This window comes from Rattus norvegicus, chromosome 15, assembly GCF_021556685.1.
Source record: "Rattus norvegicus strain SHRSP/BbbUtx chromosome 15, alternate assembly SHRSP_T2T, whole genome shotgun sequence".
In the NCBI taxonomy this organism is placed as follows: domain Eukaryota; kingdom Metazoa; phylum Chordata; class Mammalia; order Rodentia; family Muridae; genus Rattus; species Rattus norvegicus.
In genome coordinates, this window is record NC_141548.1 from 36,849,394 (window position 1) to 36,873,884 (window position 24,491).

The window sequence follows — 24,491 nt, forward strand, 5'->3', positions numbered from 1 at the left end:
TCACAAAACAGGGGCTTGTTCCACTTCATCTCCTAACCTCAGGAAATTGGGTAAGAGGTAGCTGGGACTGGCTATCTACCTCACAGAAAGAGGTCTTAGTATACCTAGTCATGCATCCCAGAATATCTTTACTTAAATTCAACTCTTCTAGCAGAACACTAGCCAAGATATTCAGTCCTTTCACCTTCATTGGTCCTCAGTTTTGAGACTCCACCTAGAGTGGATGGCACACCATGAGGCCTGCTGGATGCATGCCCCAGAAGTACCACAGAACACTTCTACCCAGAACATGGTGTCAGATAGTCAGGTGAAGGAATGCTTTATGTTGCAAAGTCCAAACCCGTGGTCATGCCCCAAAACTGGAGGAATAAGAGATACTACCAGTTGCAAGTCACCATACAACAATGAGACTTGTTCAACTATGTTCATAGCAACTTTATTTATAATAGCCAGAAATTGGAAACAACTCAGATATCTCTCAAGTGAGGAATGGATAAAGAAAATGTGGTTCATTTACACAATAGAATATTATGCAGTTATTAAAAATAAGGACATCATGAAATTTACAGGCAAATGGATGGAACTAGATAATATCATTCTGAGTGAGGTAACCTAGACCCAAAAAGACATGCATAGTATGTACTCACTCATAAGTAGATATCAACCATAAAGTACAAGATAATCATGCTACAACCCACAGACCCAAAGGAACAAAATAATAAGGAGGCTCCAAGGGAGGATGCTTGAATTTCATTCAGAATGGGACACCGGATGTGGATAGAGGAAGGGAACTGGGTGGGAGAGGGAATAGGGAGGGGAATGGATGGGGAGGATCAGGCGTAGGGAAAACTGTGAGAGGGGAAAAGAGTAAACAGAAATTGGCAGTGGGGGGTCTCTAGGACATGCCAGAGACCTGAGAAGGGGGAGGCTCCAGGGATTCTATGAGGATGACTCTAGCTGAGACTCCTATATGGAGTCTGAAGTGGCCACCTCCTGTAGCCAGGCAGGCCTCCCAGTGGAGGGATAAGGACACCAACCCACCCATAAAACCTTTGACTCAAATTTATCCTCCCTGTAAGAACTGCAGGGCAAAGATGGAACAGAGATTGAGGGAACAAACAACAAATGACTACCCCAACCTGAAGCCCATCCCCTGAGCAAGAACTAATCCCTAACACTGTTAATGATACTCTGTTGTGCTTACATTACAGGAGCCTAGCGTAACTGTCCTCTGAGATGCTCCACCCAGCAGTTGACTGAAACAGATGCAGAGACCCACAAGCAAACATTAGATGGAGCTCACAGAGTCTTGTGGAAGAGTTGGGAGAAAGATTAAGGAACCTTGAAGGGATAGAAACTCTACAAGAAGACCAACAGAATCAACTAACCTGGGCTTTTGGTAGCTTCCAGAGACTGAAACACCAACAAAAGAGCATACATGAGTTGAACGTAGGCCTCCACCCACATATGTAGCAGTTGTTCTGCTTGGTTTTCATGTGGGTTCCCCAACTGGAACAGAGGCTATCCCTGACTCATTGACTTCCTGTGGATCCTGTTCCCTTAACTGGGCTGCCTTGTCTGGTCTCAGTGGGAGAGAATGCACCTAGTCCTGCAGTGAATTGATGTGCCAGAATGGGTTAACACATCAGGGGTGCTTCCACCTTCTCAGAGAAGGGGAGTGGTGGGGAGTGCCTATAGGAGGAAGAGATTGATAGGGGGGCTTGTGATTGGGATGTAAAGTGAACGAATGAATAAATGAATGAATTAAATGAATAAATGGGAAAAAAGAAATACTATAGAGGGGGAAGGCACTCTCAGTTGCAATTCTTCACTGAGTACTGAACAGAGAAGACCCACATGACTGACATGTCCTAGAGGTCACAGAATGTTGCTTCAGGAATACCATCATTTTGGTCCTCATGTTCTGTCACACATGACTATGCTTTAGGAGAGCAAGTGTTAGTTATGTCTATTTTCTCAGAAATGCCCTTTTGTGGGTTCCTCAAAAATGTGCTTTTAAAATGATGTAAGAGACACTTCTATGAGCTTCTCTTTCAGGAGAACCTCAGAGGTCACCCTGGGAGCATCCTTCTCTTTTGAAATCTCCTACATTTCCAATACATTGTAACTGCTTTTCGGAACCAATTTAGTGTCTTTCATAACTCACTCTAGTTGTGGTTTTGAACTACTCTTTAAAGAATGGTTTCATACTCCAGGAGGGTGACCATCCACGGGGGGGGGGGGTGAGGGGGGAGGGAGTAAGAAATAGGGCATCCTAGAGAAGCATCTCCCCTTGCAAGAACTTCCAGATTCCCCATGTCCTGCCCTTGGTCCTTCCTGCACCCTCAGAGACCCTGTCCAACCTCAGACTGAAAATCCAGCCCTCCTTTTTCATGATGAAAATTCCCAAGTTTCATTCTTAGAGAACAGAGGAAATTTTCTCCCTGCCTCTAGCCAGGGCCCACTGGAAGGCAGCAGCAGTAAACTAGCTTCATATAGTTATTATGAGGGAAAACATGCACCATGAGTGGCTATTAGAAAAACATTTGCTGTGTTGATTGGAGGAAGAATATAGAGAATTGGACAGTTGTTTCAGAGAGGATGTTGCCAGCAAATGGGGGTGACTGTGGTTGAACATGTTAGTAGTGGGCAGGAAAAGGGGTGCCTGATCACGTGGTGTGGCATTAACAGTGGACATGTCTTTCTGCCAACTGACTTGCTTACGAAGTGTTTCTTCCATGGTCACAGAGTGGTTTGTACTTGAACAAAAAGCACCAGTGCCCAGCTGTGAGCATCAGTCCGAATCCCAGAAGGCATGAAGAGTTTTGTCTTCTCCACAAATGCCTGGATGTGGAAAGAGGCAAACACAAAACGAATGTCCTTCACATGGTTAGCACTGCTAACAATGCATTGTTAACCACACTCAGTGTGTCACAGGGTAAGAGGCATTTCTGTCATCCCAGGAGGTTTGCTGGATCTCCTGCTGTGGTGATTGTTGCCCAGCAGCACTGCAGAGTCTTAGAGGGTGTGAGCTGACTGTGTGAGCTGACTGTGTGAGCTGACTGAGTTGACTGCAACAGAAGCATTTACAGGGGAAAAGCAAAAGCATCACTCCTTAGGTTAAGTCCTGTCCAAGGATGGTGTGTGTGTTTGTTGTGTGTGCATGTCATTGTATATGAATGTGTGGTGTGTTATATGTGTGTGTGTGCTGTGTGCATGTGTTATTTATATATATTATGTATGCATGTTGTATGTGTGTGTTTATGATGTGAGGTTCATATGTATGTTTTGGTTGTGTGTTTGTTATGTGTATGCTTCTGTATGAGTGTGATTGGTGTGTGTGTGTGTGTGTGTGTGTGTGTGTGTGTGTGTGTGTGTGTGTGGTTAGGGTATGTGTATTGGTGTATACATCTGTGTCATATGCAGATGCTGAGCAGCCACTCAATTCTTCTCCACCTGTTCCCTTAGGACAAGGTCTTTCATTGAACCTGGAGCTCGGCTGGGACTCTGCAGTTGTCTTAACTCTTTTTACCCAACAGCTGTGGTTACAACCATGTATGTGAGTTCTAGGGTTTGAATTCATGTCCTTAAGCAAGAACGCAAATGTTCTGACACATTCAGCCCTCTCCTTGGTTCCTGGTGTGCTTAGACATCCCCTTTTGCCATGCAAAGGGTAGAACTGAGAGTCTCATAAATGCTAGGCAAGCAAGCTGCCACTAAGCCCCACCCCCAGCTCCTGAGTGTACTTTGGAACCCCAGTTGTGTTTATCAGCTTAGGCATGGACCTATTCGCCTTGCAGTACACAAATGTAACAAAAGTGTTCACTCCGTTTGAATTAAACCTTGGTTAGTTAAGAAAGCAAAGCCTGATTCTCTGTAGTCACCCTGATGAATGGGCTTAGATTCATTTGCCGGGCTCCTACATGTGTGTAAACTAACCAAGAAACTGAGGTGGCTCTAGGAGAGCTGTAGTCAGTGTCCTGTGCAGCAGGGGCCATCCTACTTGTCACTTTGGGGAGTTTTATATGTGAGCTTATGACACCTCATTTTAGAAGCTTGTTTTTATGGAAATGTAGTAACCTAGAAGTGTAATCACCGTAAAATTTTGCAGGCCTCTAGCATCTATCTTACATAGAGTAAGTTTATAGATGTCAACCGACTACAAGCACTTTGTCCATACAGGAAAGCATGGCCTGGTTGTGTACTATTGTGTACCATGGCAGAAGTCACTGGTTCCTTCCATTTCACTAGGACATTTCTTCTGAATTGATTTTAAATAGACTTAGTGTCTCTGACAAGAACCAATTGATTAATGGGGCCAGTATGACCCCAAGTTGATCTTTTGGGTTATCGGTCAGCTCCTCTTTTTTTTTTTTTTTTTGGAGCTGGGGACCGAACCCAAGGCCTTGCGCTTCCTAGGCAAGCGCTCTACCACTGAGCTAAATCCCCAACCCCGGTCAGCTCCTCTTGAAGGGACTATTTCGGCTCATCAGGATTATCTGATAGCATGAGGTTAAGGTTCAGGTTATTAGAAGACCAGAGGTTGGAGTTACTAATGTGAGGGAAGTTGGGATTCCTGGTTGCTATGTGAAAAGGGAATTCGCTTTTGAGAGTGTTTGAGTGCCAGCTATTGCGCAGGTAAGATATAGGTTAGGGTGGAATTAACTACCACACCAATGGGCTGTGACAAGACCTGAGGGGAATGCTGCATGTTCTCACATGTGTACACTCTATCTCAGATTGTCTCTGTCTAGAACTTCTTACTTTCTCATAACTGAACAGCCATCATCTAGATCCAAGTGCCACCACCATTACTTAGGCTTCTGTGGGAGCCTGAAAACCTTGAACAGTGCTTCTGTTTAAAAAAAAAAAGTGTTTTGGAGCCACAAACACCTAAGCTGCTTGGAGTCTTTAGAAATGAATCCCTGGATCAGCTAGCATCCTTGGGCTTAGGTCAAAGGCAGGCTAGACCACTCTTCCACCACGTTGACTAGTGGAAAAGGAGGAAGTATTCCTCATGGTGACCAGTTCTAAACATGGATAGCATTCACTTGTGCTTACAAGTACTGTACTAGTTTTACAGAGGATGACTCTGTTGCAGGAGAAAGAATTTCAAATTGGAGGTCAGGGATGCCTTTTCATTTGCTGTCAATCTGTGGGTTGTGAGAGCACCCCCAGAAGCACTATGTATCCAACACATGGCACAGCAAAAGAAGTGCACAAGAGACCTTCATTTCCGCCCATTGTCCATTTTCAAAACATCATTATGTGCTATTGAAGGTTGGGGCTCCATTTGTCATCCTGGCACATACCAGGGATAAGATCATTTAAAACATTTTTTTTAGTTTGTATTTATCAGAGCCATGGAAAAATTACATTCCTATTAGCGTTAGTTGGAAATATTGGAAAGGGTATTGTAACTCATTCCAGGTAATATCTTTCTTTGTGTTTGGCTATTACTCAGGCTGATCTAAAGAAATACTTGAGTGTGAATTATGTCAAAATCAAAGTCGTCTCTTGAAAATTTGAAATGCATTACACACCTGAGGTGCTGACAGCAGAACTCATGCCAAGCATTTGATCCACTAATACCCATTTTCCAAGCACACCAGAGCCTCAGATCTGGGTTTCTTCCATTCTTGCTCAAGCCAATTTTCAAATAAGGGCTGGGGAAACAGTTCAGGGATCATAAATCACACTGATGGTTGGGGGAAAAGTGTTCGTTTCCTTCTTCAGATGTGGTTCCACGCATTTTTACACATCTTTCAGCTAAATCAGAAATCCAGATGCATGGTTTTGGTGCTTACGTATGTCGTGTCTATTTGTGGCTATTCCGTGGAAGAACAGAGAGCCTCGAGACCAAACTGGGCTGCGTTGGCATAATAAAGTGTGCTGAATACAGTAGAAAGTGCTGGGCAGCAACACTCCTGAAGGTGGTTTCCACTCCATGTGTGTAGTCAAAACAGACTAATTAATTCAGTCAAAATATAGCTTCAAGGAGCCACTCACAAGCATTGGCGGCCCAGAAACCTATGTGCTCAGCGATAGTTTCAATCTCTCTAAAGGCCTGAGCTCTGTGGTAAAACCATGGACCATTTTTTTCCTTAAATTTTTACCTTTTTAAAAATTCTCATTATGTTCAACACAATAAGATGTTATTTTTTCTAATCTTAAAACATATACCTAAGGTCTGGGGATATAGTTCAGTGTAGCAGAGCACTTTCTTGGCATGCTTCTGGCCTGGAGTTTCAGTCTTAGGATGGAAAGATAAAGCCAAAAAAGTACATTTGTTATATTTATTATATTATATTGTAGTGTTATATTACACCATAGTATATCAAAATTCTAGTCTCTTCCCTAGCTGCTCTGCTCATTCCCCCCAGTTTTCCCTCTAAATCGATTTCTAGGTGGTGGGATATCTTCCCGTGACTGGCACATTAATGATGCTTCTGTGCACAGGTCATTTGTCTCCACAGTAGATCTACAAGGGCCTCAGCTGCGGGTATGATTGGCACGGATCTGAGAAGAAATACAGCATCAACACAACATAGGCACAAAGTGACCACCATGCTTTCTGCACTTTCATATCTTATTCTTGCTTCTCATGACCCAAGTCATGGTATCAAATGAAAGGACCCACACAGGTCCATGTGTTAAATGGTTGCTTCTTGGTGGTTCCATTTAGCAAAATTTTAGAAACATTGGGAGGTGGGGCCTATTTGGAAGCATGTCTCTGTATGTTATAATGCTCTTCTGAGTGTCTTTCTCTCCCACAATGAAGTCAGCCACTCTCTTCCAGCACATGCTCCTCCAACCATGATGGTCTGCCCAAGCAATGGGCCAACCAGTCATAGAACTCTAGAACTGTGAGTCTAAATAAGTAGCCCCTTGGTTTGTATCTGACAGTTTTTGTGGGTTTTTTTTATTTCTTGTCACAGAAAGAAAAGAAATTTACTTCCTTCATTTGCCTTTTTAAAGACTAATAGAAAATATATACAAAATCCATGTCCAAATTTCAAACCCTTCAGCTCTGATTCCCAACATGCTTACCAGGCTGTCTAACCTTTAACCTGCTCCTCTGAACTTCATCTTGTGTTCAGGAAACACCTTTCTTTCTTGTGGAGTGATATTTCTAGTCACTACTTCCAAATACCAGATCCATCTCCCCACTTTATCTACAACATGAGGAAAAAGACAGTGGTTTGTGACTATTTTACCTCGCTGAACTCTTACCCTTTCAATGAATTATATCCCCCTTACAGATATCAGTTTTAAAAATTTAAAGTTATAATTTTATTATTCTATATTATTTCTAGTTTTACTTGTAATTTTATATTACAGATACTTTTATTTATTCATATGTATACATGTACCTTTAAATATTAAAAGCAATAATTGTTTGTAGAAGTCTTATGTTTTAAGAAACGAATTACCAGATAGCTGAGCCTTCTCAATGAGAGGGTGTACCATATGCTCAACTCTAAATCCAGTCTGGTAGGAACCATACTCATCATATTTTTGTCATATATACAAAGTTTGATGATTTATTGCATCTCCCATACACACTGTTGTAACCATTCCCTACTCATACATAAGTCAAATGGCCTCCCAAAAGGGTAGTACTATTCTTACTGATTGTCTTAAAACACCAACACCAACACCAACACTTGGGATGGAAAGTTTTATTTCAGCATGCAACTCTCAGATCACACTTCATGACTGAGGGAAGCCAGGGTGAAAACTCAAGTTGGAAACCTGGAAGCAAAGTGATACTAACTGGCTTGCTCCTCTGAGTCCTTCAGCCTGGTTTCTTACACATCCCAGGACCACCTACACAAGGTGGCACTGCCATAAAGAGGTAGGTTCTCCTACATCAATCATAAATAAAGAAAACGCACCACAAGCTTGCCCATAGGCCAGTGTGATATAGGCATTTTCTCAGTTAAGGTACCATCCCCATGGATGACTCTCACTTGTGTCAGGTTGACACAAAACTTAGCCAGCACACTGATTGTGTCTTTACCTTCTTTGTTAAATAATTCAGTGACCAGAGTTGCTCTTTGAAATAATGAAAGACAGAGACTACCCCTGCTACAAGCTACTCTGTGCAACCCTATAGTCTTCCAAATAAAGCCCAAAGTCTTTGCAGTTTATGTGACATGATCCCTCCTCAGACTTCTGCCCTGGCATCATTTCCCTCCACTTACCAATCATGCATTCATCTCTAGCTTGTCCAAGCCCACTCATAACTTGTGGTCTTGGAACTGGTTGATCCATTCTTATAAATAATCTCTACCTCCACATCCAGACAGCTAAATCCTTCACTGTATTAAAGACTTCTCAAGTGTTGCCTTCTCTGTGTATCCTTCCCCAACCCATCTATTGAAGGATGTATTCCATTCCTCACCCTAACCTTCACAGCCCTTCTCCCTTTTCTGAAATAATGTATCCTTTCCCATAACATACCAAAATTTAGCAAGTTTTATGTGTCGGTGGCCATTGATAACTATCTCCCCACCATGCTGACATGGAAGCCTCAAAGAATTTCCTCTATTCATTCATAGATATTACCTCAAACACACATGGTATATGATAAGTAGTCAATAAATATTCTTAGATATTAAATTAACACAAGCTCAATGCCATTGATCACTTATTCTGCTTTAACAAAATGGCCAGTGTACATTGCCAAACCCTAAATCTGTTTTCCCCCCTCACCTGCCCTAAACCTTTGCCTACCAGCAATGCAGAGACACTGATCCACCATTCTCATTATTAATATCTTTAACAAGTGCCTCTTTAGATGTAGAATAACATTCTAGGCATTAGACTTAAATAGTATAAAACAAATTTCTTATATCCCAAATATTTTTTTTCTAATTGAGAAGATCAGGCTTGGTAGCAAAATATGTGTTTAAAGGATCAAGAGGAGATGCTGTTATAGATTGAAACTCACATCACTGAGGCTGGTGAGAAGACTTAGCAGGTAGAGGCCTGGCATATAGGCATGATGGCTGGAGTCCAACCTCCAACTCTCACACGGCAGTATGGGAGAACTGACCGCCAAACGCCGAGAGTTGTCCTATGTTTCAGATTGCTTTTGACTGCTATGGTCAACACCATGACCCAAAGCAACATAGGAAAGGAGAGCTTTATTTTTTCTGGGACAGAGATCCTGATCACAGCCCAGCAGTGAGAGAAGTCAAGGCAGGAACTCAAGGCAAGAACTGAAATAGAGGCCATGGAGGAGTGCTGCTCACTGACTTGCTCTCTGTAGCTTTGCTCAACCTACTAACTCATACAATCCAGGGCCACCTACCTACCCAGGAGTTTTACTACCCATAGTGAGCTCCCGTAGTGAGCCAGGCTCTCCCACATCAATCATTAATCAAATAAGTACCCTATAGTCTTGCCTGCAGGTTAATGAGGTGAATCTAATAGAGGCATTTTCTCAGTTAAGGTCCCCTTTACCCAGAATACCCTAGATTATGCTAATTGAGGAAAAACTAACCAGCACGTGTGTTAACCTATACATACATACAATGACATTTGCGCTCTCTCTCTCTCTCTCTCTCTCTCTCTCTCTCTCTCTCTCTCATACACACACACAAATACACATGCAATAAAATAAATTTGAAATATTTTAAAACCCCACACCACTATAATAACCGCTGCACCCACCATCATCAACCACCTCATGACTATCATGCCACCAGTATGTTATCAATCACCATCACTACCATTAGAACCAACCATCAATATCATAATTACCATAACCACGACTACAGTCATCATCAGAATAAACACCAACATCAATACCACCATCATGATCAACATCATTACACTATCATACCCACTGTAATAGCCATAGTTAGCACCACTTCACCATCACCTCTGCCATCAGCACTGCCATGAAACCAGCAAGTCTAGGTAAGCACAAATCTCGGTTTCTATGGGAAAATAGAAACTGCCTATGTGTGGTAAAATAAGCAATATTAATCCACGAACACACTATTTATATAATATAATTCATAACCGTGCTTGCCTGGGTTTTAGTAGATGTATTGTATATTTCAATAAAGCAGTAACTTAACATCTAGGGATGAATCCCAGCTTGTATGAGGTCCTCCCACTGAAGCTCTTTGCTTATGATATTACTTAAGGACCCTTAAAAGGGGATATTACATAATAGCCTATGACAAGAAATTACTGTAGAAGCTATTTAAATAATCTTAAAATACAAAACAAAACTAGATGTTTGCCATGCAGAGTTTTAGTGTAGAGAATAAATACCTTAGTACCCTAAAGGAAGGAATGAATTAAGTAGGCCAAACCCATAACATTTAAATTAGGTTTAAAATAAACACTTGAATTTAGATGAGTTGAGAAGGTTACTGTGGATAAAATATGTATTCTCAAAACTAATTGGGACCTTCTTTTTGTGAAGTCCAAGGTAAAAGTTTGGAGAGAAATCTCCCTACTATGTTCTAAATACTAAAAAACTTGAAGTCATGCTAGCACACTAAGAACATATGATCTTGACTGGAGAGTTGGCTCAGCAGTTAAGAACACTAGTTGTTCTTCCAGAAGACCCTGGATTCAGCTCCCAGCATCTACATAGTAGCTCATAACTGTCTGTAATTCCAGTTCCAGGGGATCTGATGCCCTCTTCTGAACTCCATGGGTATTTCACATATGGACATGGACACCAGCAAATCCCACACACATACAACCAAAGAAAGGAAGAAGAATGAGAAAATGGGGAGGAGGAGGGGGAGGAGGGGGAGGAGGGGGAGGAGGAGATATGATCTACTCTCCATAAAGCACTTTAAAGATGACTGGAGTGTGAATTTAAGTTCAGAGTCATATAGATGAAAGTAGCCACGCTGACCTTCCTCACTCCTGCTGCAAAGATTTTTGCACAGATGCTTGAGGTATGCACAAACTCTCAAACCACATTCTATCCCAAAGAACTCTGAGTCTTTTGTTTATCTGCAGGCCTATGACTTTCCAAGACACTATAGTCTACCTCCAGGGAGAGACTTTAGGGAAGCACTTATGCAGAGACTAGAGGCCCCACCTGTAGACACCAGAGGCATCAGGATTCCCAGACAACCCTGCTGTGAAAGGAGGACACTGGCTTCGGTGGAATGCCTATCAACCTAGTGGTGGGCTTGATCTAGGGAGGGTTGCTTTGGATAGTGGACAGTGAGGGTGCTGGCAGGTATCTGAAGTTGATGGTGACAGCTTGCTCAGACTAAAAGTGGCATGGAAGTTTAGCTTCAATATTAACTGGAGGAATTTCAGAATGAAAGGTTAGGCAATGCACTGAGCATGTCACCCCCACAGTACTGTAGACTCCAGTAGGAGAAACAATTGATCTCCTATTAAGGCCCCTCCAGTATCCTTTTATTCTATATGGAGTATTTAGTTACATCTTTATGCTGAAAATATTTTATAATATTAAGTATTAAAATCAATATCATAAATAAATATCAAATAGTAATGGATACTCACAGCTGGCAAAATAAACATCAATTTTGTTGCTACTATTGATATGCAAACACAGTCTGCAAAAGACATGGATTTAAACATTGATGATTAGAAAATATCAAATGCCAAATGTCTGTAATTTATACAAATGTTTACACAGTTTTTCAGAAGTATTATTATCTTCCCATAGTCACTGTCAGACAAGAAATGAAATAAGCAAAATTTGCTTTTAGTAGATGGTTATAGCTACATTTAAACAATAGAACCAAAGCAAAACAGTTTCCCCCACTCTCATATCCTAGGGAAAGGAAAAAGGATATTGGTATAACTCAAAAACATTTGTCATATATTTTCTCTTGTGTTTAATTGTAGGAAGTGAACTGGAGGGTTTAGCTATCTGGCATATAGGATCATGTACTCCTAATGTATTTGCAGCACATGCCATTGCTGAAGGAAGAGAAATGAGAAGAGTAGCAATCTACGAATGATCTTACCATGGAGTCATGTACGGCTGGTAGAACATGGCCGGGAAGACTGTTTCAAATAAGATCTTGGACCATTCACTTGAAGGTTGTTTGGATAAATGGTGAGAACTTGTCTATGTCTTGGTGTCTCTCTTTGGCTGTTTCTGAGTTGGGAAGAATTGCCTGATTTGATTTTTAAATCTGTAGTACACTGTTCCACCTAAAAAAGAAACATACCCATTCTAGATCTTGGTGTGAATTTCTCATTAATTTCCGCACAGGGTCTGGCTTGGTTTTATATGTGAGCAGATACATGGCTTTCCCTCTGCATATGTGCGTGTGTTCTATGAAGACTTAGGAAACAGGTAGTTCATTAAATGACTAGAATGGCACTCAGCCATAGAGGAAGCAAGAGTGTTTGTCCAATGATTTGCTCTTGGAATAGTATGTGCTTGGGGCTGTGTTTTTTTCTCAAAGGCAGACCTTTACATGGAACCTCTATGCACTATGACTGTGTCCTGAATCTCAGGACATGAAATTCAGTAAGTCAGTCCTGGTGCTTGCAGACTGAGTACCCAGCTAATACCTTCAAGACTCATTGATGCAGCCTGGTACTTGCTCTCTCTTGAATTTTTCATTCTGCCTTCTTTCTTTCATCATTCCTCTATTGTCTTGGTCACCTTCACCAAGAGGAGCCTAAACTCCTGTCAGACTTCAGTGAGGTGGACCTCCTGGCAGATGGGAATCACCCTCAGTGAAGACAGTGACACTTGCCCCTTTTATTTAAATAATCCCAGTTGTAATGACCTGTCTGCTTTGCCCCAGTAAGTAGAAGGTTCTGGTATTAACATAATATCTCTGTATTTCTGAAGGTTGTTTGAGTTGAGAGACAATAAGCTATAATAAATGTGAATTTATCTTTCAAAGTTTCCAGGAAATCAGTGGTGATACCAACTAAGAAAGCTGAAGAGAGAAAGGACCCTTTCTCTGAGCGGCAGCTGTGGTATAAACCAGTGAAACAAAGGAACAGGAAGAAACAGAAGAAAAAATCTAACACTCTGTGGGACTTGGTAAATTAGCCAGAACAGTAATGTAAACAAAGCATGAGGCCTAGATATTCTTAGCTTTGCAACAGAACTTGACGACCCCATCAATAAAGCTAAATGCTTCACACCCTGTGGATTTCGCGATGAAGAATTACACATTAATAATTATAGAGTCTCCATATAAATTGAGTTTAAAGTTTTTAAGATTCATTCAACAACCTTTTATATTAGAAGGTAGCTTCTGTGCATTAGAAAGAAGCCACATTTGCTATGCTTCTCTGTGCCACAGAGGAGTACATAGTGAACAGCTAGCAAATATCAGTGTTTGCTTACTAGGTGGGAATGCCTGCCAGTCACTTGACATAGAACCATGTCAGAGGCATCTGTGTTCTCTGTTCACATATTGTCTTAGTAAGGGTTATTATCGCTTTCGAAACACCATGGCCAAAAGCAGCTTAGGGAGGAAAGGGTTTATTTCACTTACATTTCCATATAACATTCACCATCCAAGCAGTGATAGGAGGAACCTGGAGGTAGGAACTGACGCAGAGACCATGGAGGGGTGCTTCATACTGGTTTGCTCCCCATGGCTTGCTCAGCCTGCTTTGATATAGCACCCAGTACCACCAGCCCAGGGATAGCACTACTCACAATGAGCTAACACCTCCCCCATTGATAGTTAATGGTCATTTGATTTTTAAATGTTAAATAAATTTTGTATTCCTATAAACAATTATCATTTTGGCATGACTACTGTTTTTTGTGTATAATACTAAGTATGATTTTTACTAACATGTGTGCTGGCTAATTTATGTCAACTTGACACAAGCTAGAGTTATCTGAAAAGAAGGAACTTCAATTGAGAAAATTTCTCCCTGAGATCCAGCCACAAAAATATATTTCTTAGAGAGGATATAACTCAAACCACCCAAAAAGAGACTTAGAGAAATTGATTATTTAAATTTCTTCAGAATTAAAGTAGCTCACCAGAAGCTACATATAGAAAATAAACAGGCAAACAGTAGGTGAGATAGGCAAGACACCTACAGCAAATACAGGGCCTATGTCCACACTGCATTTTACAACATATTTATTCGAGCATCGTGCTCCCAGCTAACTATAGCTGTAGATTTTTTTTAATACTAAAAGATATGATCTTGAATGTTTTTTTATAAAGAAGGTAGATATTCAGTACAACATATTCAGGTACTGAAGCATCACAAAGTACCCCACCAATATAGACAACTTTTACATATCAGTCAAAAACTTAACACATTTAAAAATATATTCATCTCAGGACTGGAGAGATAACACAGTCAAAGCTGTGAAAGTGTAAAGATTTCCAGAGCCCATATAAACTGTAGAGATAGTCTAGACAAAGCAAGGACCACCAAGACCAGCCAGAGCTGAAAGCTGTGGGTTTGACTGAGAAATCCTTGGTGAATAGGATAGAAGATAGCTGTTAGGATAGCAGTGCTGATTCCTAACAGCAACCTCTAGCCTCCACATGTATGCACACACAAGCGCTCATAGGCATGCAACACACACACACACACACACACACACACACACACACACACACACCAGAAAAAGGGGGAAAAATCAATAAACAAAAAACACACTAAACTGAAAACAAACCACCAGAAAACTACAAGAAAGGACAAGGGAATGCATTGTGTGCAAAGATTGGCAGTCAGTATTGATCATTGGAAAACATTAGGAAAGGCAGACTAATGCCAGGGTGCCTTCTAAAGCACTCCTGGTGTCGACCCGATTGCATTAAGGAATCTTCAGGGTATTCGTGAAGCTCACCTTTGAGTAGGTTTGTAATGGTGTTTTCCCAGACTTGCCCTGACTGTGGGTAGTATGATCCTGTGGCTTTGAGTTCAAGACTTAATAAAAGGAATAAAAAGATATGCCTGATCATCGCCAGGAATGTCCATACTTTGCTTCCTGATCTGCAGAGATGATGGCCGAGCTGCTTCATGCAGTCCAGCTGGGAGCCACTCCTACCTCCACGCCTTCACGTCATGGTGAACCAAACTCTCACACTATGCGCAGAAATAATTCTCTCCTCCACTGATTTTTCACATCTTATCAGCTATTTGTCTGTAGTAATGGAAAGAGTAACTAATACAGTACTAGGATTATTTGGTTTCTAAAATCTAAAGTACAGAATGTTGGGTTTGATGTGGAATAGCTTCACGTTAAGTGAGAGACTGATTCAACTGAATAAGGTGGAGAGTGACAGAACAGGACATGTGCCATCCTCCAGACTCCGCTGATAAGAAAATTACTCAACATGAAGAAACACAAAAATCAAAACAGGCTGCCTATCGGGGAGAGAGAGCTCACCGCCGAGACAGGTGGGCACTCCTGAGACTGCAGAGCAGAAGAGACCACCAACACTGCCCACCCCTGCCCACATCCCTGGCCCAAGAGGAAATGGTATACGGCCTCTGGGTTCCCTTGGGTAAGGGCACAGGAGCAGGAAATCTGCTGTGTCTGAGACACTGCTGGAACCTGAAGGGACCGACCAGATAAACAGTTCTCTGCACCCAAATCCCGTGGGAGGGAGAGCTAAACCTTCAGAGAGGCAGACACGCCTGGGAAACCAGAAGAGTCTACACTCGGCCCACATCTCTGATTCCAGAGGAAAACACCAAACGTCATCAGGAACCCTGGTGCACGGAAGATCCCGGAAAGGGCAGTGCAGATCTTCCTGGTTGCTGCCGCCGCGGAGAGCTCATAAGCAATACCCCACGATCAAACTTGAGCCTTGGGACCACAGGTAAGACAAACCTTCCAGCTCCAAGCGACCTGCCTGGTGAACTCAAGACACAGGCCCACAGGAACAGCTGAAGACCTGTAGATAGGAAAAACTACAGGCCCGAAAGCAGAACACTCTGTCCCCATAACTGGCTGAAAGAAAACAGGAAAACAGGTCTAAAGCGCTCCTGACACACAGGCTTATACGACAGTCTAGCCACTGTCAGAAAGAGCAGAACAAAGTAACACTAGAGATAATCTGATGGTGAGAGGCAAGCGCAGGAACCCAAGCAACAGAAACCAAGACTACATGGCAACATCGGAGCCCAATTCTCCCACCAAAGCAAACACAGAATATCCAAACACACCAGAAAAGCAAGATCTAGTTTCAAAATCATATTTGATCATGATGCTGGAGGACATCAAGAAAGACATGAAGAACTCCCTTAGAGAAACACAGGAAAACATAAATAAACAAGTAGAAGCCTTCAGAGAGGAATCACAAATATCCCTGAAAGAATTCCAAGAAAACATAAATAAACAAGTAGAAGCCAATAGAGAGGAATCACAAAAATACCTGAAAGAATTCCAGGAAAACACAATCAAACAATTGAAGGAATTAAAAATGGAAATAGAAGTAATCAAGAAAGAACACATGGAAACAACCCTGGATATAGAAAACCAAAGGAAGAGACAAGGAGCCGTAGATACAAGCATCACCAACAGAATACAAGAGATAGAAGAGAGAATCTCAGGAGCAGAAGATTCCATAGAAATCATCGACTCAACAGTCAAAGATAATGTAAAGTAGAAAAAGCTACTGGTCCAAAACATACAGGAAAACCAGGACTCAATGAGAAGATCAAACCTAACGATAATAGGTATAGAAGAGAGTGAAGACTCCCAGCTCAAAGGACCAGTAAATGTCTTCAACAAAATCATAGAAAAAAACTTCCCGACCTAAAAAAAGAGATACCCATAGGCATACATGAAGCCTACAGAACTCCAAATAGATTGGACCAGAAAAGAAACACCTCCCGACATATAATAGTCAAAACACCAAATGCACAAAATAAAGATAGAATATTAAAAGCAGTAAGGGAAAAATGTCAAGTAACATATAAAGGCAGACCTATCAGAATCACACCAGACTTTTCGGAGATACTATGAAAGCCAGAAGATCCTGGACAGATGTCATACAGACCATAAGAGAACACAAATGCCAGCCCAGGTTACTGTATCCTGCAAAACTCTCAATTAACATAGATAGAGAAACCAAGATATTCCAAGATAAAACCAAATTTACACAATACCTTTCTACAAATCCATCACTACAAAGGATAATAAATGGTAAAGCCCAACATAAGGAGACAAGCTACACCCTAGAAAAAGCAAGAAACTAATCGTCTTGGCAACAAAACAAAGAGAAGAAAAGCACACAAACATAACCTCACATCCAAATATGAATATAACAAGAAGCAATAATCACTATTCCTTAATATCTCTCAACATCAATGGCCTCAACTCCCCACTAAAAAGACATAGATTAACAAACTGGATACGCAATGAGGACCCTGCATTCTGCTGCCTACAGGAAACACACCTCAGAGACAAAGACAGACACTACCTCAGAGTGAAAGGCTGGAAAACAACTTTCCAAGCAAATGGTCTGAAGAAGCAAGCTGGAGTAGCCATTCTAATATCAAATAAAATTGATTTTCAACTAAAAGTCATCAAAAAAGATAAGGAAGGACACTTCATATTCATCAAAGGAAAAATCCACCAAGATGAACTCTCAATCCTAAATATCTATGCCCCAAATACAAGGGCACCTACATACGTAAAAGAAACCTTACTAAAGCTCAAAGCACACATTGCACCTCACACAATAATACTAGGAGATTTCAACACCCCACTCTCATCAATGGACAGATCATGAAAACAGAAATTAAACAGAGACGTAGACAGACTAAGAGAAGTCATGAGCCAAATGGACTTAACAGATATTTATAGAACATTCTATCCTAAAGCAAAAGGATATACCTTCTTTCAGCTCCTCATGGTACTTTCTCCAAAATTGACCATATAATTGGTCAAAAAACGGGCCTCAACAGGTCCAGAAAGATAGAAATAATCCCATGCATGCTATCAGACCACCACGGCCTAAAGGTGGTCTTCAATAACAATAAGGGAAGAACGCCCACATATACGGGGACGTTGAATAATGCTCTACTCAACGATAACCTGGTCAAGGAAGAAAGAAAGAAAGAAATTAAAGACTTCTTAGAATTTAATGAAAATGAAGGTACAACATACCCAAACTTATGGGACACAATGAAAGCTGTGCTAAGAGGAAAACTCATAGCTCTGAGTGCCTGCAGAAAGAAACAGGAGAGAGCATATGTCAGCAGCTTGACAGCACACCTAAAAGCTCTAGAACAAAAAGAAGCAAATTCACCCAGGAGGAGTAGAAGGCAGGAAATAATCAAACTCAGAGCTGAAATCAGCCAGGTAGAAACAAAAAGGACCATAGAAAGAATCAACAGAACCAAAAGTTGGTTCTTTGAGAAAATCAACAAGATAGATAAACCCTTAGCCAGACTAACGAGAGGACACAGAGAGTGTTTCCAAATTAACAAAATCAGAAATGACAAGGGAGACATAACTACAGATTCAGAGAAAATTCAAAAAATCATCAAATCGTACTATAAAAGCCTATATTCAACGAAACTTGAAAATCTGCAGGAAATGGACAATTTCCTAGACAGATACCCGGTATCGAAGTTAAATCAGGAACAGATAAACCAATTAAACAACCCCATAACTCCTAAGGAAATAGAAGCAGTCATTAAAGGTCTCCCAACCAAAAAGAGCCCAGGTCCAGAAGGGTTTAGTGCAGAATTCTATCAGACCTTCATAGAAGACCTCATACCAATACTATCCAAACTATTCCACAAAATTGAAACAGATGGAGCACTACCGAATTCCTTCTACGAAGCCACAATTACTCTCATACCTAAACCACACAAAGACCCAACAAAGAAAGAGAACTTCAGACCAATTTCCCTTATGAATATCAACGCAAAAATACTCAATAAAATTCTGGCAAACCGAATCCAAGAGCACATCAAAACAATCATCCACCATGATCAAGTAGGCTTCATCCCAGGCATGCAGGGATGGTTTAATATACGGAAAACCATCAATGTGATCCATTATATAAACAAACTGAAATAACAAAACCACATGATCATTTCATTAGATGCTGAGAAAGCATTTGACAAAATTCAACACCCCTTCATGATAAAGGTCCTGGAAAAAATAGGAATTCAAGGCCCATACCTAAACATAGTAAAAGCCATATACAGCAAACCAGTTGCTAACATTAAACTAAATGGAGAGAAACATGAAGCAATCCCACTAAAACCAGGGACTAAACAAGGCTGCCCACTCTCTCCCTACTTATTCAATATAGTTCTTGAAGTTCTAGCAAGAGCAATCAGACAACAAAAGGAAATCAAGGGGATACAGATTGGTAAAGAAGAAGTCAAAATACCACTATTTGCAGATGATATGATAGTATATTTAAATGATCCCAAAAGTTCCACCAGAGAACTACTAAAGCTGATAAACAACTTCAGCAAAGTGGCTGGGTATAAAATTAACTCAAATAAATCAGTAGCCTTCCTCTACACAAAAGAGAAACAAGCCGAGAAAGAAATTAGGGAAATGACACCCTTCATTATAGATCCAAATAATATAAAGTACCTCGGTGTGACTTTAACCAAGCAAGTAAAAGATTTGTACAATCAGAACTTCAAGACTCTGAAGAAAGAAATTGAAGAAGACCTCAGAAGATGGAAAGATCTCCCATGCTCATGGATTGGCAGGATTAATATAGTAAAAATGGCCATTTTACCAAAAGCGATCTACAGATTCAATGCAATACCCATCAAAATACCAATCCAATTCTTCAAAGAGTTAGACAGAACAATTTGCAAATTCATCTGGAATAACAAGAAACCCAGGATAGCTACAAATATCCTCAACAATAAAAGGACTTCAGGGGGAATCACTATCCCTGAACTCAAGCAGTATTACAGAGCAATAGTGATAAAAACTGCATGGTATTGGTTCAGAGACAGACAGATAGACCAATGGAACAGAATTGAAGACCCAGAAATGAACCCACACACCTATGGGCACCTGATTTTTGACAAAGGAGCCAAAACCATTCAATGGAAAAAAGATAGCATTTTCATCAAATGGTGCTGGTTCAACTGGAGGTCAACATGTAGAAGAATGCAGATCGATCCATCCTTATCACCCTGTACAAAGCTTAAGTCCAAGTGGATAAAGGACCTCCACATCAAACCACATACACTCAAACTAATAGAAGAAAAACTAGGGAAGCATCTGGAACACATGGGCACTGGAAAAAATTTCCTGAACAAAACACCAATGGCTTATGCTCTAAGATCAAGAATCGACAAATGGGATCTCATAAAACTGCAAAGCTTCTGTAAGGCAAAGGACACTGTGGTTAGGACAAAACGGCAACCAACAGATTGGGAAAAGATCTTTACCAATCCTACAACAGATAGAGGCCTTATATCCAAAATATACAAAGAACTCAAGAAGTTAGACCGCAGGGAAACAAATAACCCTATTAAAAATGGGGTTCAGAACTAAACAAAGAATTCACAGCTGAGGAATGCCGAATGGCTGAGAAACACCTAAAGAAATGTTCAACATCTTTAGTCATAAGGGAAATGCAAATCAAAACAACCCTGAGATTTCACCTCACACCAGTGTGAATGGCTAAGATCTAAAACTCCGGTGACAACAAATGCTGGCGAGGATGTGGAGAAAGAGGAACACTCCTCCATTGTTGGTGGGACTGCAGACTGGTAAAACCATTCTGGAAATCAGTCTGGAGGTTCCTCAGAAAATTGGACATTGAACTGCCTGAGGATCCAGCTATACCTCTCTTGGGCATATACCCACAAGGTGCCCCAACATATAAAAAAGACACGTGCTCCACTATGTTCATCACAGCCTTATTTATAATAGCCAGAAGCTGGAAAGAACCCAGATGCCCTTCAACAGAGGAATGGATACAGAAAATGTGGTACATCTACACAATGGAATATTACTCAGCTATCACAAACAATGACTTTATGAAATTCGTAGGCAAATGATTGGAACTGGAAAATATCATCCTGAGTGAGGTAACCCAATCACAGAAAAACACACATGGTATGCACTCATTGATAAGTGGCTATTAGCCCAAATGCTTGAATTACCCTAGATGCATAGAACACATGAAACTCAAGACGGATGATCAAAATGTGAATGCTTCACTCCTTCTTTAAAAGGGGTATAAGAATACCCGTGGCAGGGAATACAGAGGCAAAGATTAAAACAGAGACAGAAGGAACACCCATTCAGAGCCTGCCCCACATGTGGCCCATACATAAACAGCCACCCAATTAGACAAGATGGATGAAGCAAATAAGTGCAGGCCGACAGGAGCCGGATGTAGATCTCTCCTGAGAGACACAGCTAGAATACAGCAAATACAGAGGCGAATGCCAGCAGCAAACCACTGAACTGAGAATAGGACCCCCATTGAAGGAATCAGAGAAAGAACTGGAAGAGCTTGAAGGGGCTCGAGACCCTTTATGAACAACAATGCCAAGCAACTAGAGCTTCCAGGGACTAAGCCACTACCTAAAGACTATACATGGACTGACCTTGGACTCTGACCTCATAGGTAGCAAGGAATATCCTAGTAAGAGCACCAGTGTAAGAGAAAGCCCTTGGTCCTGCTAAGACTGAACCCCCAGTGAACGTGATTGTTGGGGGGAGGGCGGCAATGGGGGGAGGGTGGGGGAGGGGGCACCCATAAAGAAGGGGAGGGGGAGGGATTAGGGGGATGTTTGCCTGGAAACCAGGAAAGGGAATAACATTTGAAATGTAAATAAGAAATACTCAAGTTAATTAAAAAAAAAAAAGGCTGCCTGTCAATTGAATTCTTTTAAAAGGAAAAGAAAGTGTGTCAAATGTAATATAAGGAATGCCATCCCCTCATGACATAAAGTAACCTCAAAAGAGGCACCCCTTCACCATTTCCACTTGATGGAGCTTAATTAGAAAAAGGAGCTCCTGCCATCTTTGTGAGATTTTCTTAGATATAAATCACAGTTTCCATCCACAGAAGAGGTAACGATTAAACACGATCCTTGATTCCAAGAGCCAGGAATTACTGAACACTAACACATCACATGAGCATGGGGCTGACCTGTGCAGTTCCTGAGAAAAACACAGGCAAAGTAGGGAGCCCACATTGTTAGAGACAAACAGGTCTTTTAGTGGTAGGGATTGCTCCAGGTCAGATGTCGCACAGCACCTTCCTCTAGTTCATCCTGACCAATGCAGAACTTCAACACTATACTCTTTCCTTCCCAAAATGCATTGAAAATATTCAATGAATGATTATAACCTCCAAAGGAAGAGAAATGGGCCACTCAGTGGAAGAGAGCTCATGGAATATGTAAAAGTTAAATGAGAATAAAAACCTGTTGGCTAATGACATAGGTCACAAAGTCAAGTCTCAGGATGTACAGGAGGATTTCAGCAGGTGGAGGCCCTAGGTCAGAGGAGCCCTGAGGACAAAGAGGGGGAGTCAAGGTGGGGACTGCGTAAGCAGTAGGCTTCTGCTGAGCTCTCTAACCCTGCTGTGCTCTCTTTGAAAACTGTTAAGGTTGATTTAATCCCTATCTAGGTTGAATACAGAGTGAAAACCTGAGGGGAATCTTCCTTCTTGGTTAGTACACCTACCAGGTTTTGTTTAAGAAATATGAGTTAGAATCTAGCTCTCCAGGTGCCCTGATTTTCCTTTCTGTCTCTGTGATAAAATAACCCAACAAGAGCAACTTTAGGGAGAAAGGACTTATTGGGCTCGTGCTTCCCAGTTCACTGAAGAGAAACCAGGGCACAGCACCTCAAACTAGCAGGTAACATCCAGGGTGTGGAGAGTAGGCAGAGGACTGCTTCATGCCTGTTCCTTGATTTGATCTCTCCTTTTTATACACCCCACAACTCAAATCCAAGAAGTAAGTGCCTCCCATTTTGAGCTTGAGTCTTCACACGTGAACCTCTCCACCTCCACATACCTAGAGGCCGACCGTTGACTCCCATCCTCAGGTAATTTTCTACCTTGTGATGTCAACAGTTTAAACTGACTGGTACCCTGAGGGTACTCCATTTTCATTCTTAGTTGTGTTAGCATAAACCATCCAACAAGTAATAGCATCTGAAGGTAGACCATCCTATTTGGAGTAGCAATTTTCAAACAGTAACTAGTTAAACCAATTCGTATCCTCTAGTGAAAATTTGAGTAGTAGAGAAAAACAAACAAACAAACAAGTAAGAGACCAAATAGCCATAAAACTGTTTCCTGATGGTTCCATTTAGAAAGCTTTGGTCCTGTGACTCTTCAGTGTGCAGTCATAGCACAAACAAAATGGCAGGTTTTTCTTTGAAACTGGAAAAGGGATTCCATCAGTGCTTTGCTCAGCCATCTTCAGAGAAGCTTCTTTCTGTAGCACTGAGGACAAATGCAAAGATCCAAAGCCAGACAATATGCAGAGAGTAAGAAACCTTGGGATACAGTGCTCTAAATGGGCTATCTCCATCTAATTTCGCCACTTAGAGCTCAGAGCACTCCACAGAAGAAAAGACAGAGAGCAGGTAAGAGCCAGAAAGAGATGGAGGACATCAGGAGAACAAGGCCCTCTAAATCAACATGAGCAAAGCTTACATGAGCCCACAGAGGTAAGCAGTGTGCACAGGGTCTGTAGGCTCTGTACCAGGTCCTCTATATGCACATGGCTTCCAGTTTAATGTTCTTATGCAACTTCTGAATGTGCGAATACGTGGGTCTCTGATTCTTGTGCCTTCTCTTGGGCTCTTTTCACGCTATTTGTTTGTCTTGTCCAACCCTGATATATTAGGTATCACATAATATAATATATTATAGTATAATGTTCCTTTAAAAGCCTGTTTGTTTTCTAATAAGAGGCAGACAGGGACAGGATCTGGATGGAAGGGAGCTGAGGAGGAACTAAAGGATCAGAGGGAGAGGACAACATAATCAAGATATATGAAGTGAGAAGAAAATCTACTCTCAATAAAAGACAGAAGTTCAAGCAAAAAAGAAAGAAGTATATTGTACATTAGAAATTGGGAATTCTTCAGAAAACTAGTTGGTCTCTCTGGAACTTTCTTGTGAAGTGTTGAACAGCAGGCGTGTACTACAGAAGACATGATCAACGCAGAAGAATTTGAGCTTTTTATTTGTACATTTGTCCTTGGAGATGGGGATGGTGAGTCTTAGACCAAATACTCTTCCGGGTTACTATAGCAAGTTAAGAATGATTAAAAACAGCTTACAAGTTGGAGTTTGATACTCAAAGACCTTTAAATAGCCATCAAACAGCAAAGCCGATGAAAACCAAGACTTTCAGTAGTGTCAAGAGAGCCAGGCTCCAGATAGATAAAGTTAAAAGAGTTGTCCCTGTTGTAAATCCAGAAAAGTTTCTATTCCAGAGAAAGGTGATGAGGGCTCGGCTTTAGTGGGATCGCCTCCTAGCCCATCTAGCTTTTAGGCAATCTATTATATCATCCTACAAGTATTTATCCAGGGAAGATTCTA

General features: G+C 41.2%; 1 long non-coding RNA gene across 1 annotated transcript; it reads right to left on the reverse strand.

Moving 5' to 3' along the window:
* Positions 1–418: 418 nt before the first annotated feature.
* Positions 419–12,177, reverse strand: LOC148000975 (uncharacterized). The gene is made up of 5 exons (XR_015639125.1): positions 11,988–12,177; positions 11,518–11,570; positions 7,051–7,175; positions 5,544–5,666; positions 419–2,844 (listed from the first exon to the last, which is right to left on the reverse strand). It is a non-coding gene; the product is annotated as an uncharacterized LOC148000975 (long non-coding RNA).
* Positions 12,178–24,491: the final 12,314 nt, after the last annotated feature.